This window comes from Gossypium hirsutum, chromosome D03, assembly GCF_007990345.1.
Source record: "Gossypium hirsutum isolate 1008001.06 chromosome D03, Gossypium_hirsutum_v2.1, whole genome shotgun sequence".
Classification (NCBI taxonomy): Eukaryota; Viridiplantae; Streptophyta; class Magnoliopsida; order Malvales; family Malvaceae; genus Gossypium; species Gossypium hirsutum.
Genome location: NC_053439.1, coordinates 5,166,909 through 5,184,816, shown reverse-complemented (window position 1 = coordinate 5,184,816; position 17,908 = coordinate 5,166,909). Strand labels below are relative to the sequence as shown.

The following is a 17,908-nucleotide window of genomic DNA, read 5'->3' as shown; positions in this document are numbered from 1 at the left end:
GCATACGAGACTCACAAGGATCATGCATAAATTGACTTACCAAACTAACTACTTATGTTATACCAAGTCTAATGTGTGAGAGATAAATTAGTCTACCAACCCAGTCTTAGATATACTTCTTTATCCACTGGCTCTCCTATTCCAACTTGCAACTTATGATTGTTTTCTATAGGTGATTCTGCGGGTTTTCATCCCATCATACTTGTTTCAGTCAAGAGGTCTAGGATGTATTATCTTTGAGATATGAAGATTCCTTTCTTTGATCTGGCAACTTCACTTCCCAAGAAATATTGTAACTTCCCTAGATCTTTTATTTCAAATTCTTAAGCTAAACATTATTTCAGTCGAGCCATTTCTTCCTCATCGTCTCCTATCATCACTATGTCATCAATATATACAATAAAAAGAGTGATCTTACCCTTGTGATGTTTCATAAAAAAGGTATGATCAGCATTGCTTTGTTTATAACCAAAAGTGATTATAACTTTGCGAAATTTGTCAAACCAAGCTCTGGGAGATTGTTTTAATCCATACAAAGCTTTCTTCAATCTGTATACTTTCCCTTACGTTTTTACATTATCAAATCCAGGAGGAATCTCCGTATATACTTTTCCTTCTAAGTCTCCGTGTAAGAATGCATTCTTCACATCAAATTGTTGTAAGTTCCAATCAAGGTTGGCTACACAAGATAACAAAATTCTGATGGTGTTCATTTTGAAAATAGGGGCAAGTGTTTCTTGATAGTTTACTCTATAAGTTTGAGTGAAGCCTTTATCAACCAATCTGGCTTTGTACCTTTCAGTCGAACCATTAGACTTGTGTTTCAGAGTAAACACCCATTTTTATCTCACCGAATTCTTGTCTACTGGAGGATTTAATAGCTCCCAAGTCTCATTCTTTGCTAGTGCCTTCATTTCTTCAACCATGGCTTCTTTCCACTTGAGATACTCAAATGTTTCACGCCAATCATGTGGAATAGACACAGAGGACAAAGACAAGGCAAAGGCTTTATAGGGATATGATAATGAGTCATAAGAGATAAAGTTAGACATAGGATGTCTACTACAGGATCTAACACCTTTTCTTTGGGCAATTGGTTTATCTAAATCATTAGGGGGTAACTCACCAGAAGAGGAAGATTATTGGCACATAGTAGGTTGCATGATGGCTTTTTCTGTTCTAAACCTTCTTGAATACTTCTTTAAATTTGGTTTGCCCAAATGTCAAGCAATCTTCTTTTAAATATTAGTCTTCCCCTGATCAGTAGCTTCCTTTTGAACAATTGTGTTTTCTGGAACAACAGTCTCCCCCTTAATAGTAGCTTCCTTTTGAACAATGGTGTTTTCTAGAACAAGGTTTTCAATAGTTACTAAGTCAAATATCACTTCTTCTCTTCCATTGTTCTCCCCATGAATACATGATTTAATTATACCATAATAATATGTCATAATTCGGTGTAGCAAATTAAACTAATTTTTGCACTTTAGAAGCTTGAAAGACAGCATTTTGGGTAGGTTTTAATTATGTTTTTGTAAGTTTTGTTAAGTTAATAAAATGTACAAATTGAGTCTTTTATTGACCTTAGGGGCCGAATGAGGTCAAGAGTGAGCTAATGAGCTTTATAAGTGTCTGTGAGACCATTAGAAGGCAAACTAAACTGATACTGGTCACAATGTCACAACATGAAATGCTCAATGTTGCAACATAGAAAGCAGAATGGAGAAACTACGAGACTGCCTTTGATGTCGCGACACAGTCCAAAGGTCTTGCAACATACCCCTAAAGATAGCTCAAGAGGAGTACACTGACTATTATGTCACGACACAGGTCCTGATGTGTCGTGACATCGACTCTAAACGAGAATTAAACACGAGACAATGGTGTTTTAGTCTACACAATCAAACTTAAAGCTCGAAAGTGTCTGCTGACCTAAGGTTAAGAACGACGGCCACCTGAAATCTATAAATAAGCTCATTTGTCACATGTTATAGACACCATTCATTTAGCCTAGAATTAGTCTTTTAATTTCAATTTAGTTTTCTCTTAAGTTAGATTTATTTTCATTCATTCTTGTTATATTTTGGGATATTTGTATTATGAAGACAATCAAACCTTGTGAATCCGCGATCAATCTTAATACAATCAGGCTCTTTCATAAACTCTATATTGTCGATTTATTTAGGATGTTTTCTTTTTATATCGATTCTATATTGTCTATGGAGACCATGAGGAACTAATCCCTTTATGTGGGATTAACGAGTGGAAGTATGATTTGTTAACTATTTTGTAGGGATACCCAATAGATTAATTGTTTGGGAAAGGAAGAACGTAAAACACATCCTAGGCCTAACAACCCTGGGAAGTCATCAAGGTGGGAATTAACCCAAAATTGGTATGGTCCATCTGTGAACACCTTCACCCCAAACTGGTTTAGACTATGGGGTCGGAAGATAAGTAGTTCTTGCCAACTCATTATTTGAGTAGAAGATCGGAAGATCCTGCTGGGATAGCGACTAATTGATTGACAAGGAACCCAGAGTGATAGTTGATGGGGACTACCGAAGCGAGCTAATAACCCATTATCAAATTTGATTATTTCTATTCTTTAATCTCTTGAATTTTAGTTCTTTATATTATTTTATTTTTATTATTATAAAAACCCTAGAAGCTCTTTATATTTACCTTCATAATATAACTAAACTAAAGTACTCATTAGATCTTTCAGTATTTAGGTTAAAATTGATCTAGCACTAGCCTTCCTTGGGTACGATACTCAGAGTACTCACCTACTCCGTTGTAACTATATTGCAACTGAGCCCGTATACTTGCGGATACCACCTTATTAATATTTCTTTTACTACAGTATTCACACTCTGGACATTAATATGTCCGGAGGCAGTCAAATTGTTGGCGTCGTTGTAGGGGAGGAAACGTCACTAGTTTAATTTTAATTTTTTGCACTCAAAATACAATTTTATTTTATTTATTTTACTAATTTTCCCTTTTTGGCTTTAGTGTATGACTCGTAGTAGGGGCACACTCATAGCAGCAGTCATAGATCTAGAAAGAATAATTAAAAGAAATTGCCGACAGTAATAGTAACAACAACAACAGATACAAGAACCACCACCACCTGCTGTCAGTAATGTACCACGTGAAAATCCACTATTTGGCGACGCTAACGATAACGGTTTAAGAAATCCACCAGCAACACCATAGTTACCCGCAAACTTGCACATGGCTCATAATGAAAGAACCTTAAGGGATTATGCATTACAAAGTGTAAACATGGTTCAGGAAAGCATAACAAGGTCAGCTATTATAGCGAATAACTTCGAGATTAAATTGGTAATGATTCAGATGATCCAAAATAATCTACAATTCAGGGGCACGATAAAAGAGGATCCGAATCAACATTTGAAATTGTAACTTTGTGATACTTTTAAGTATAACAGGGTCACTAGTGATGCTATTCATCTTCAGTTGTTCCACTTTTCTTTGATGGATAACGTCTTTTCTTAGTTAGACTCAGAGACACCAAGATCTATCACAACATGGGATAAACTTGCTGAAAAGTTCTTACAGAAGTTTTTCCCTATTAGAAAAACGGTTTATAAAAAGAGAGATTGTTGTTTTTAGACAGATAGAAAGGAAAAATTTCCATGAGGCTTGGAAATGTTTCAAAATATTGATTTAGAAATGCCCACACCATGGATTTCCTGAGTGGATGCGATTGCAGGTATTTTATAACAGATTGAATGCAAATGCAATATCAGGACTGGACGGAGCGACAGGAGGAGCTCTTATGAACAAAATGTATGAGGATGCTTACGAAATCATTAAGAACATGGTATTGAACTCCTGTCAGTGGCCAATTGAACGATTTACATAGGGCCAGAAATCACTACTAAAAAGGCTATTCAAGAGGATGGTAAATATCAACAGTTACTGGATAGACTTAACAATATTGAATCCGCAAACAATGCACCGACTATGAGTAGAGGAGATAAATCACTTTTTCACTATATCAACAATCATGCCAATAAAGTGAATTACATCAAAAATAGGGGTGAAAATCCTTATTCAAACACATACAAACCCGGTTGGAGAGATCACCCGAATTTGAGGTGAAGAGGTAACCAATGAGGAGGTAAAAGTTCAAATCAAGTTAAAAATACTAACTATCAACCTCCTTATTTGCAAAAACCTCAGGATAAGGTCAACCAAGGTGACCAAACTGCATGTGGTCAACATCTGGACATAATTGAGGGAGAATGCAATCAATGAGAACAGATGTAAAGCAAGTGCAGTCTCAGTGCACCAACTCAACAAGAACATTGACTAAACTGGAGGATCAAATGAGCTAACCGATGAGTATGATGGGTGACATCAAAAGACAAATTAGCACCGATATTTCAAGCAATACAAAAGATAATCCTCGAATGGAGAGAAATGAGCACATGAAAGCAATATCGTTTCAATCGAACAAAGTATTGAGTAGCCAGAAAACCCTATCTCGGAGGTGAACATTGAAAGTACTGATAATCTTCCAAAGCAATCTCTAGAGGCTGAAGACAAACATGAATTGGATGAGGTAATTGCACAGACAGTAGAGCCAGAAAAAGAAATAACTAAAAATTTTATCATTACAAAGATCTTATTCCCTTCAAGACTAGAAGAAAAGAAAAAACGAGATGAAGATGAATTTGTAAGCTTTCTAAACTTCTTCAAAACATTAAATTTAAGCATGCCTTTAACTGAATTAATTGAGAAAGTCCCTAAAAACTCTAAGTTTTTAAAAGAAATTATGTCAAGGTGTAGGAAAATTAAAGTAGGAGAACAATTGAATTTAAGTGTCTCCTGTAATGTTATTATTTCATGGTAGATTCCCCAAAAATTAAAAGACCCGCGAAGTTTAAATATTCCCATAGAGATAAGGAGCATTCTTTTTAATAAAGCCCTATATGACCTAGGAGCTAGTAATAATTTAATGCCTCTATCCATTTTTGAAAAACTCGGGTTGTGGGATCTTAAAACTACTCAGATAACACTATGGTTGGCTGACAAGTCTTCAGTACATCCGAAAGGTGTATTGGAAGATGTGTTTGTTAAAGTGCGTAGCCTCATTATCCCAGCAGATTTTGTGGTCCTAGATTTTGAAGAAGATTGAGAAATACCAATCTTATTAGGTAGACCTTTTCTAGCCACCTCAAGGTCCACCATTGATTTAGAAAAAATGAATTAACCATGAAAATCAATGGTGAGACTAAAACTTTTAAATGTAGCCATCAACAAAGCGACAAAGGTAGGAGGAAGTTAAAGGAGCAATGCAAATAATTATCTATTTCTAACATTCTTGATTCAAGGGATACACTTCTTTTTATGCATTCAAAAAGAATAAATAGGTTTAAGGAAAGGGACAAGCGGGCAAAGGTGGAATGAAACGATGAAATATAGACTAATACTGATAGAACGGAAGAATCGTCCATCTGTGAACTGATGATATTGTCGGATGAATCCGCCAGTAAGACTTAAAATATTTGAGTAATGCTAAACTATTGTAAATTATTGTAAATTTAGCTAATTGTTTAGTATAGATTTTAGTTTTTATTAATTTTTCATTTTATAGAAACCGTAACCCTCTAGAAAATAGAGTTTTGAGTGAGAACAGAACTCATGTCACAACACAGGAATCCTGTGTTACAACATCAAGGGTAATTTTTAACAAAATTCAAAAAATTCTTTCGATGTCACGAAAACGGTAAACTGCCAGGGATGTCGCGACAACAGTAAACTGTCAGGGATGTCGTGACACGGAACACCTGTGTCACGACATCACTGCAATTTCTCTGCAGGTAACTCAACCTGATAAGCGCAACCTAGCGACTAAACACTTATTTTACCCAACTTTTAACACTAAAAACTATCATAGGTTATACTCTTGTCCCGTCCCAAAAAGAATCCGGCAAACTGTCATATATATTATAACTTCCTTCCTATTTGTCATAAATTGGATTCGGGTGTAGGTTATGCTATTAGCATGCAGACTCATTTTTGGCGGGCTTAGTAATAGTTTCGAATATTTGAACGAATCTACTAACTCTCATAAGAGTGAATTCCATGACTACTATAGATGCCAAGCAATGAAAATAGTGCTAGCAGATCAATTTATCTTGCATCACCCTCACTTTACTCAATTCCACAAGCACAACAGCTTTCTTAGAATATTAGATCACCTTTCGTCGTGCTAGTACGAATGGGTGTAGTGCGCAATCACATTTACAAGATAGTCCTAACGGACTTCTACATTAGATAGTTTTGATCAACTTCCCACACTAGATAGTCTTAACGAACTTCTCACGAATACGATAATGTCATGTCCATGGGCTTCCATTCGTCCCACTAAGGGCTCTCATACGTCCTGCATAAGGGGGTCTCAAATGACCCACACAAGGGGCTCTCATACATCGATGCACACCGTTTTTCATATCATTTAATCTCCTTTCCTAGCTCAGTCCAACTGAACCTCCCTCGAAGCCACATAAATATAATGAACGTGTAATCATGTGTATAACCATTTGAACCTCCTCAAAGCCACATAAATATAATGCATATAGCATATACAAACATTCAATTGATATATATTGTCTATCACAAGACATATAGTACGTCAATCCTACCATTTACGCATCATGATCAAATATACTATTAGCCAAACTATCCCATATCAGTACGTCAAACATTTCACCCATTCTATATAGTTAACTTACTAACACACAAGGATTTACATATTACACCACATGCAAGCACACTACACCAGTATAGCACATTCATCGTCTATATAGTTTAATACATATTGAAAGCATCACAATATTTCAACTTTTATTCACAGGTTGTTTTCTCATATTTTAGTACGAAAAACAATATTTTTAGCACGTAATACTACCACAAGAAACATCCATTTGAGAGTTGAGTTCTGGAACTCACTTGGAACTTGACCCCAAATCCATCTACTAAGTCTTTTTCCCTTGTTACGCCAGCCTTCTTGGTCAATACAACATAACAACAATTTTAGAATCACTAAGACCATTCAATATCATAAAAATAATCTCTTTGCATGTAGGGGCCATATAAATCATTAACTGCCACTTTACCCAAAACAAAACAGAATCAATAATCAACTAAAACCCTTGACTACCTTCTTTTTATAAATTCTAGTAATTCAAGATTATTAGAAAGCTTACCAGATTTCCAATTTCTAAGACTTAGATCTCAGTCTCTCTCCTTTATGTATGAACAATCCTTAATCTTTCTCTTTTCTATTACAAAGTAGAGGAAAGAAGAACAAAAAAATAAAATAATTATCCCCGGAGAAAAATGCCTTCTAAATATATAGTCCCTTCGACCCCTTTCACCCAAACCAATTCACAGCAACCTGGAAATACCGTAATCATTCGAAATACTTACCTAATTGTTTTCCATTTCTGTAGATTATCAGTTTACGAAACTTGTCAGTCAGATTAGCTCGAAAATCACACTATTTCTCTATTGACTCGGTAAAATTTTACCCGTTTTAAGCTCGATATTGTGGCATGTATTTAGGTGCTTATATGTGTCATATTTTGTGAATAGATGGTTTGGTTGAAACTATTTTTAATGTTTGAATTTTGAAAAACTAATGTTCATATATGCATAATTGTGATTCGACAATATGATAGGCTTATATCAATGGAAAATTTTAAATGTGGAATGTTATGATTTGATCATGAAAATGGTATAGTTAATTGTTGTTTGAATGGTTGAAAGCATGATAGATATAAGTTTGCACTTTTGCTAAGTTGTTTAGATTGTTTTGGTGCCAAATTAAGGTAAGATGATTGAATTGAATTTGGCATAGACTAAGTGATGAAATGGTATGCATTTTGGAGTGCTTTGTGCATGTTCTAATGTATTCTTTAAGGCTCCTCTTGGATACAAGTTAGTTAGAGCATGAAATTGGCACCAAAGTGTAACTTTTTTTCATTTTTTTTTATTTTTTATTTCTTTCTTTTTTTTTCCTCTTTTCTCTTATTTTTCCCGTCCCTCTTTCCCTCTTCCTCTCATCTCTCAATTTTTTTTCTCTACTTTCTCACTTGTGCCACCGTTACACCTAGTTTTCTCCATTGTTGTGTTTCCCCATTCTCCTTCTTTCTTATTGTTTTATTCATTTTGTTTGCTGCCATTTTTACTCCTTTCTTGGCTGAATCTTTTAACGACATTATAACACCATTGTAGCCTCTTTATTTGTTGATTTTTCTCTTGCGCTGCTGCCCGAAAAGTCTTCACTTTGCATCTATTTCCTTCTTCGATTTATTGTCGTTTTACAATATTTTACCAGCCTCTTTGGCTATTGTTTTGATTACCAAAATTGTCTCTTTTTTTGTCCATTTAACCTTCTTATTTTTGCAACAAACAACCCCTTTGCTACCAACTTTTGTGGTGTTATTGCCCCTTAGAAACACCAAAAGAGGTTGTTGCTTTTCTTTCCATATGCTGCACATCCTTGTTGCCATTTTCTTCACTTTTCCTTTGTTAAAATACCCCATAATGTTTCCTTTTATGTGTGCATCCAATTTCGCTTGAATTTTCATCTTGGATCTAGAAATCGTGAAGCTTAAGTGTTGTTTCGAAAGTGATCTAACATCGCTTTTTTTCTCATTACTTTTATATTATGGCTGAATGCCTCTAAGGCCTTAACCAATAATTTATTTTAGTTGCTAATTTTTAATGATTTTTAAGTTGGAAGTGTCGAAACTAAACTCCTCAGGTCAGAAGTGACGAGGAAGGTAATTCACATTTCTGTTTAATAGCAAAATAGTATAAGTTTATTTACCGAAGTTGGATCTGAAGGGTCACTTATGTAATACTGATTGGTCGAACCGCATAAAGGTGTTTTAGGCTGATTCTAGCCTTGTTTTTTCCATGTTGTATGATTAGGTTTGTTCGATTTTGAGTTAGAAAAATTGTGGATTAGCGATTAGGCTGCGAACTTTCGTAATTCAAGTGTGGGACTTAGTTAAATGTGAATTATGTATGTGAGTACTTCTTGTTTGATTTGGCCGAATGATGATATGTCTTTGAGAGTTGTTCGATTGATGCTTATGTTCAGTGTTTTGCCGAATTGTGTGTGTACCCTTCAAGGAGAAAATCGAATGCACGTATATTCTTTTTGATGCATGTCAAATGCGAAGTGTTAATCTACCCTTTGTATGCATTGTTTGTAATTGATATTATGTGTTAATAATTAATAAATTAAGCTTGTTGGTTTAGGCATGGCCGAATGGCCTAAAGTTAAATTATGAAAATGTCGATCAATGTATGTATCAAGCAATTTGGCCGAATGTTAAAGGCCTTGTTTAGGATTGCCTAAATGTGAAATTGTCATATGTGATTGTCGGATGGTTTGCCTTTATTAGGGTTGGTTATACATTGTATATTATGAAAATTGTTATTGTTCATTGGTTGCATGTATAACATGCGAATCTCTGTGACACTGCTTCAATTGCATATTAAGTATGCTCTGACTGTATTATACGTTGTTTGTTTGTTACATACCATTGACGCCATTGATCGATTGACTGAAAGTGTGCAAGTCATATATTGAAACTATTACCAAAAGCACTTTAAGCATGCCATTGTTCTGCACTGTAACTGTTTCTGTCATGCATGATTGTGTTTCACTCATCGCATATCATATTGCATTACATAGAAATTGGGATTAATGAGTGACGGAGGAGTTTCGTAATGTTTTGGCGGTATTTAAAACCACAATATTGTTGTCAGTGCACCGCACCGAAGTATTATAAGAGGTATTGGATATTGGTGGTTTGACCACAACATTGGCAACATTGACTGCATCTTTTTAGCAGCTTGTCTGCATTATTAGCAGTTTACCAGTAATTTATCTGCATTTCTGGTAGATTGTCCACATTACCAGAAGCTTGTGTGTAAACTATTATTGGTGGTTTATCCACACTGAGTTACAGCTCCTAACTATTTTGGCGATTCAATAGACTGGTTCTGGGAACTCGATGTGTGTAACAAATGGATGGGTTTGACCTTTTTGCATTGTCATTCTCGAGCATGAATATGCATAACTGTTGGAAGCACCATGAAAGTGTGAATTTTGTGTACTACTATAATTATCGATAATCTATTAGCTTTTGTGCTCAATTGTTAAACAGGTTTCTTACATGATTTGTAAGATCAGCATACTTTGTTTACCTTTGATTAAGACTCACACTAGGCTTTTTAAACTCGTCTCATTAGTTTAAAATTTTTCAAGTAGTTCGCAAGGTTAAGGCTCGGATTCGAAAATTTGAAGATATGGTCTCAATTTTTATTGAATAAAGTATTTAATTTGAATTTTTTATTTTTTTGGTTTGTAATAATTTATTTTACGAATTGTGTCATGGGATAGATTTTGGGGATATATTTAGTTATTGCATGCATGAACGTTAAGAATTAGAGAAGTTGAATAACTGACTGAATTAATAATTGGTCATTTAAGTTAGTAATTATGGTTTTAGTATCAAATTGTGAGCATTGATTTTTCTGTTGCAAAACTAGATATTTTGGAAACTTTGAATAACAATTAATGGTAAAATATGTAATATGTTTTTAATTTAATGAGAATCTTTTCAATTGGAATTTTAATTAAACTTGGCAAATTTAATGTTTTAAAAAAAACAAAGAGATGCCCATTACGATTTTTCAAAAAATAAGCGAATGTTTTGAAAAAAAGTTTCTGAGAGTTGGCTTGTTTTTTGGGTCATTTCAGTGGTCGATGTGACCTTTAAAATCTGGTCATAACTTCTGGATCAAGCTGGGGAGATTACAGAGAAATAATGAGGTGACCCTTGAATACAAAATTGGGGAGAAAGGGAACAATGTCATGTGCCTAACTATTTCTAGTGTTTGAACCATTTTGAGCCATAATTTCTTTGAATTCATACTGTCACAAGCCTTAGAACATTACAAGCTTAGAAGACCTATGTGACTTAAGTATTCACTATGCATAATTTTCTAGAATTTCTAATAATTAAATTGGTTGAATGTTATTTGATTCCCATGCTTGTATCTACTCTATATTTGTATGAATTAAAATGAGGGTAACATGATTAAATATTTGGTCATTGGGTCACTTCTAAGTTTGTTAATTATTTAACTTTGTAAACTAGGAAATTTACTTTAGAAATTTTCAAATTGACAATCTATCACGATTAAGTCACATGTTAAATAGATTTAATATCACTTTAATATTTGTTAACCATATTTTGTAGTAGTAATCTAATCCAAGGGATGTCTTCTGCATGCTATGTGTTAGACTTGGTTTGCTTGAGAACAAGCAAAAAGTTTAAGTGTAGGGGATTTGATCTGCCACAAATTACATTATTATTTACAATCTTTTTCACATAAGTTTAGCTTGTTTAATAGTTCAATTAAGTTGCTTTAGTATTTATTTATGATTTTACAGTTCAAGACATATTTTATGATTTTTCCATAGTTATTATACTATTTAGATTCATAATAAGGTTATGTGGTTGGAACTGTAACAACCTATTTTTCAGTGATATCAAAAACGGTGATTTCAAAACCCTAATTTTTATGATTGAGTAAGTAAATATTATAAAATAATATTAGCGAGTCTATTATATAAATATTTTATGTTCTGGTCTAGTAATTTTAGCAATTAAATAGTTAATTAAGGAAAAAAGACTAAATCATAAAAGATATAAAACTTAATCGCTATTGAATTTTATTAGTTAAATGGCTTATTTAGTAAATGTGGGAGGACTTATATGGTATTTAGACCATAATGAAACATTGGTGGAAGGTTCATGCAAGTCTTGGGTGGAAATTTTGAATTATTTACAAGGGTAAATTGATAATTAAGTAAATAAAAACATAAACTAAAGAAATCAAAGTCACCATCTTTTTCATTCTAACTTTCCCGACTGAAAAACACCATTTTTGAACTAAGGAGAATCGGTTAAGCTTGTTTCATTGCATGTAAGTGATTTTTTATATCGTTTTTAGTGAATTTTACGTTTTTGATATCGTTGTAGCTCAATCTAGTTAACCCAGGGACTAATTCGTAAAAAATTTAAAGGTTTTTAAACTTTCCATTAATGATTTTTAGATGTTCTTGAAGTTAAATAGTATATTTATGAGGTTGATTCTTAAATAGGACTATTTTGTAAAGGAAATTGTATTAGTTTTGAGCTTAGGGACTAATATGAAAATATGTTATTTTAGCATGAAATTTCTTTAAATTTTAGTATGTGAAGGCTTATTAGGTATGAATATATATTCGGTTTTAAGTTTGGGGTTTAAATGTGAAAGATATAATAGTTTCAATTTTAGGGACTAAATTGAATAAAGTGAAAAAGTTCATGGAAACTTTGTAAAATGAAATCAATAGGTCATATTCATGAAAATGAGTATAATAATGCAATTGGAATTGATAAATTAAATTTAACTATTATATAGATCAAGGATTGAACCATACGGAGGAAAATCGAGCAAAAAGGAAAATTGCAGAATAGTCCCTATGAATCAACTCAATAGCCGAATATAATAGGTAATTTCATAGGTAAGAAATGTGTATTTTTTTTCTATTGAATTGTGAACATGTATATATATGTTGTTCAAATTCATGGGTTGAGATTTGAAATGCTATAAATTAAGTACAAGGTGAGAAAAGACTTATTTGAAAACTGTTGAATATTTGTGAAACATGATTTGTATGATTTCGAAATGAACATGAGTTGTTTCCAGCACGTGTACTGATATCATGGAAGTGTCCCTGATTTATAAATGTTACGAATCCTAATGCCCATTTAAACGTAGTAAACGATTATGATACAGTTGGCATGCCAATAAGGTTAGAATGCGCACTTGTATGGGTTTGAACTTCGATACTTATAGTTTTCACTTTGGTGCCCTTTTTTGCACTTTGGTTCCCATGTTTGCATTATGGTACTCCCTAGTGCGGTGTAGTTACCCGATTATTTGAATTAATTTGCTATAGTTCATTAGGCTAGTTAAACTTCTGATTAATTAGCAAATGACTTGTTGATATATGTGAATGCATTTGAATGATCTAGATGAGATTCTTGATAAATATGGATTATCTTGTGAATTGAACTTGTGCAAATCTCACCTGCTTTCTTGTAAATTGAATGTCAAGTTGTTATCTTTATCTTAATTGTTTAGATTTCAATTACTTGATTAAGGTAAGCTTGTTTATGTTTTAACTATGAACTTACTAAGCTATTATAAGCTTACTCTGCTTTATTTCATGTTTCCTGTAGTTGACGTTTTGTGAAATTAGGCAGTCGGATCAACTTCAAGGCTCACACTATCAAGCTTCAGTTTTGGTAGATTTTGACTCATTTTGTTTTGGTTTTGTGACATGTATATAGGTTTTGTTTTTAAATCATGAGTTTTGAAGTTAAGTTCTAAAAGTTGTAAAGTTTGGACTTGGTTATCATGTAAAGTTGTTTATAAAGATTATTTGGCATGTTTGATGGAATGAATGGTATAAGCATGTGTAGTTAGGGGTGTGCAAAATTCGGATAAAACTGAAAAAAATTAGTTAACCGACCGCTCAATTAATCGGTCGGTTAACTGAATTTTTTCGGTCGAGGGTCGGTTAATTATTTTTTAATTTTTTGATTAACTGTTAATTTGGTTTGAAACCAGTCGGTTAACCGAATTTTTTTAGTTTAACTGAAAAAAATTAATAAATAAAATTATAATATATAAATAGGCCCACTATTCACCTAAACCCAATCCCAACCCAAGTATCCAACCCAACCCAATCATAAAAATTACAAATAATTTAATAAATAAAAATAAAATTTCAATTATGTTTTAATTTCAAGACTTATGTAATGTTTTTAATTATGTAGTGATTCAATTCGGTAAATTCGGGTAATTTGGGTAATTCGGTTAATTCGGTTAATTCGATTAATTCGTATAATTCAGTTAATTCGGGTAATTTGGTTAATTCGGTTAATTTTTAACCAAAAATTTCAGTTCGTTTAATTTTTTTGAAAAAATTTCGGTTCGGTTAACGGTTAAAAATTTTAAAAGGTCAGTTAATTTGGTTAATGTTATTTCAGGTCGATTAACCGACTGAACACCCCTATGTGTAGGTGATGTGTGTTTATCCTTGAAATCATGGTAGATTATGAATTGGTAAAGTTTGTTGAATGGTTTATTATTAGATGTATGATATAAGGTTAGTTGTTGGCTTGAGACTTATATAGTCAACATTAATAAGTGAATGGCATGTCTTATGTTTGTTAAAAAGGTAAGTTTTGGTATGTTAATCATGCTAAGAATGTACTAATTTATTTTGAAGTACAATGTTTGAATGAATCAATGGAATAAATCATGTTGGTATTATAATTGTTGAATGTCTTGGTAACGATTTATGATTTGTTTGTGATGGTGCCAAAATGGCATATTGGTTAGGCACTTTAGGTTGTGTTGTTTCATGATCTGGACTGAATTCTTGAAGTGTTTTAGGCAAGATTAGGTTGTGCATAAACATGTCTTAGGTAATGCTTAAGGTTTTGGATTGTATCTTTTGCAAAATGACCAATTTTTTATATCACACGGTCATGTACCACACACAATTGGTTGACACGTCCATGTGCTATTGGTAATTTAGATGCAGGACTTTTGGCACGGTCTCAGTCTCTTACATGACCACAGTTTGTTACATGGCCTGGAGGCACGGTTGTGTGGCCTTGCATTACACAGCATCAGCCTTGTACATGGCTATGTGGTTCAGCTCCACACAACCTCAGCCTGTCGCACAACTTGGCCACACAGCCGTGTAACCCATTGTTTTGCATTTTTGCCTCACTTTTCTGTAAAGTTTCAAATTAATCACTGCTTAGTCCTGAATTGTTTTTAGAGCTTTCCTAAGCTCGATTTAAGCTCGATCTTGCATGTATAACATGTTTTAACTAAATAATTGATGATTAATGAATGTTTTAATGATTTTTTAAATTAAAACTGCTTGCTCCTATTATGTTATTTATTGTAGCATCCCGCAACCTTAGTCTAGAGATAGAGACAGGTGAGGGGTGTTATAGTAACACCTTGTACCCAACCCAAACGATGGGTTCAATTACAAGATGTCACTTCTTACTTACATGATTAACTTGAACAATTTACAATTAAATTGTCTGACTAACATGAATAAGACAACCAAGCATTCTATAATCATTCTTAACTTAAGTCGAATATTATCTATAACAATCTTATCATATTTGACCGGTTGATCTGCCAGACTAAAACGCTACAGTTACATCCTAGTTTAAGTTATTAACATGCAAACTTATGAAAAGATTAACAATAATGGCTTTACTATATTTGAACGATTTCTTATCATAGAATATAATATACTAGGTTCATAAATAGTCACAAAAATTCAAACACTGAGGTTCGGCCTCTAGGTCACCCTATTATATACATGTTACAAATAAGAACACAGGTTCACCTAAGCTTGAACGAATTTTGGCCTGATCCCTCTTCAACTCCTTATATAAACCATCATACCTAGAAAACATAACAAAGACTAAGTTCAAATGAACTTAGTGAGTTACTAATAAAACACACCATTTATAAATCGGACAAGACCCAAGTAGAATAGACATGGGTAAATGATATCTTCTCATTGGCATTACATGGTTGATGAAAAGTAAACGTGACCGCGAGTCGTCCATCTTTGTGATGGAATTTACTCCAATCTTGTAATCCCTTGGGTACAATCCTCGGAACACTTCTCGGTATTCCTTTGTAACACAACTATATTACAAGCTGACATGTTCATTTATAGATACCGCACTTCAATTTCATATCTTAATTGCATGATTTTAAGCCCCAGTGCACGCACGTTAGGGCGTGGTCAAAAGGTTTATTGATTGTATTGTGAGGTATTTGGGTGAGTAATTTGTGGCAATTGGAGTCGATACTGGGTTGCAATTACATCTTTGTGTAAGGGTAAATTTGGTTTAAGCCAATAAGTAATCCGGACGATTGTTGAATAATATTATTGGGTAAGGCTCCGCAAACGTAGGATGTTTGAAATGTGTTAACAAAGATTGATTGTGTCAAATTTTTGCTCTTATTTTTACGCTGCTTGTTTTCATTCTAACTGTCATTACAATGAACTATAATAGCATGATTTTCTGTGAGACCAGAAAGTGTGATTTCGAAACCCCATTTTGATGTCCTAGTTCATAAATATTATTATTTAATATTTACGAGTATAATTTAGTAATATAATAAACTATGGTTTAGTAATTTTGTTAATTGGAAAGTCACTTAAGGTATAAATGTATAGACCTTAAAGTTAGTGGTTTTGGAAAATGAGGTATTGGGACCTCATTTCCATAAACCGAATAAAATATTTATGGAGTTATTTATAAGTTAATTATATTTTAGATAAGCAATTTTGTCGATTTAGTGACTAATTAAGGTGTAAGGAGTAAATCGTAAAAAGTGATCAAAGTTGTTTACTATAGATTTTTTTTGTTTGTTAAAAGATGAAATAATAATTAATTAGGGCCTAAAGTGGCAATTAGCCCACTTCAAGTCATAGTGGACGGCGGCATCATGGTGTGTTAAAATAATGTTAAGTTAAAAACTAAATGATTATATATGTTATATGTTAAAATAATAAAACCCTAACATTTTCTTTCTTTCTTCTCCAACCGTGCGAAACTAAGAGAGAAGGGAAGCCATTGTTTCTTAAACTACAACCTTTTGTGTCTTGCATGGTAAGGTTTTTGGAACCCATTTCTTGGAATTTTTTTTCGTTTTTAAGATTGTTGTAGCTTAATTTAGCTAACTCGAGTATTAAATCATAAACTGTTAAAGTTTTAAAATTTTGCCATTTATGCTTTTGTGAATCTTTTGTTGTTAAATGGTATAATTGTAATCTTAGATATGATATAGGACTAATTTGTAATGTGAAATTTGTTAGTTTTGAGTATAGGGACTAAAATGTAATTATTTTAAATTTGATATGAAATTCCTGTAATTATTGATTGTAGAGGGTTATACAAGGATAAAATTGAAAACGAATTGAAAAAAAAAGTTCAAATGTGAAAGTTATAGTTGTTTCGATTTTAGAGACTAAATTGAATAAAATGCAAAATTTTAGGGGTTTGTGAAAATTAAAAAAATAATTCCATGCATATCATATCATGTTATTAAATTGTTGGAATTGATAAATTGAATAAAAATTATTATATGGATCAAGAATTGAACCAATCGATAGATAAATCCAAAAAAAGGAAAATTTGCAGAGTAGTCTTCAGGGTCGTGTTTGTATGGACTTAGGTAAGTTCGTATGGACTTACTTTATTAATTCTTGATATGTTTGTATTTTTTTTTCTATTAGCTAGAAATATTATATATTAGGGGTGAGCATTCGATCGAATCGAATCGAATCGAATCGAATCAAAAATTTTCGAGTTAATCGAGTTTTCAAATCTCATTTTATCATCCTAACTTTATTTGAAGTTTTCTCGAATCGAGTCGAGTGAGATGGAATTCAAATCGAATCGAATCGAATATATTTGTTCGAGTTAAATTTTAAAAAATAATTTTGGGTCCTTCTAACCACTGTCACCCATCGTAAAAAAATTTGTCCACCTTACTCAAATTTTTTATTAACTTTCATCACCTCATAATTTATTTGTTAATTTTTTATATATTGGTTAGCTTCTTTGATTGCTTAGTTGTTTCAATTATCTTCAGATTATTGTCACTATGTATTTTGGAATTAAAAAATATATTAAATGTAAAAATATAAAATGTATTTTGGAATTTTTTATATAAA

General features: G+C 32.8%; 1 long non-coding RNA gene and 1 other non-coding gene across 4 annotated transcripts; one reads left to right on the top strand and one right to left on the bottom strand.

Moving 5' to 3' along the window:
• Positions 1–3,610: 3,610 nt before the first annotated feature.
• Positions 3,611–3,717, bottom strand: LOC121215772 (small nucleolar RNA R71). The gene has a single exon (XR_005911747.1). It is a non-coding gene; the product is annotated as a small nucleolar RNA R71 (small nucleolar RNA).
• A 4,345-nt stretch (positions 3,718–8,062) lies between these two features.
• On the top strand, positions 8,063–13,557 carry LOC121215318 (uncharacterized). 3 transcript variants are annotated; one of them, XR_005911083.1, is made up of 2 exons: positions 8,063–8,825; positions 13,356–13,557. It is a non-coding gene; the product is annotated as an uncharacterized lncRNA (long non-coding RNA). The 3 variants fall into 3 exon arrangements; XR_005911085.1 differs by having other exon boundaries at positions 8,063–12,622; XR_005911084.1 differs by having other exon boundaries at positions 8,063–12,634.
• The last annotated feature ends 4,351 nt before the right edge of the window (positions 13,558–17,908 follow it).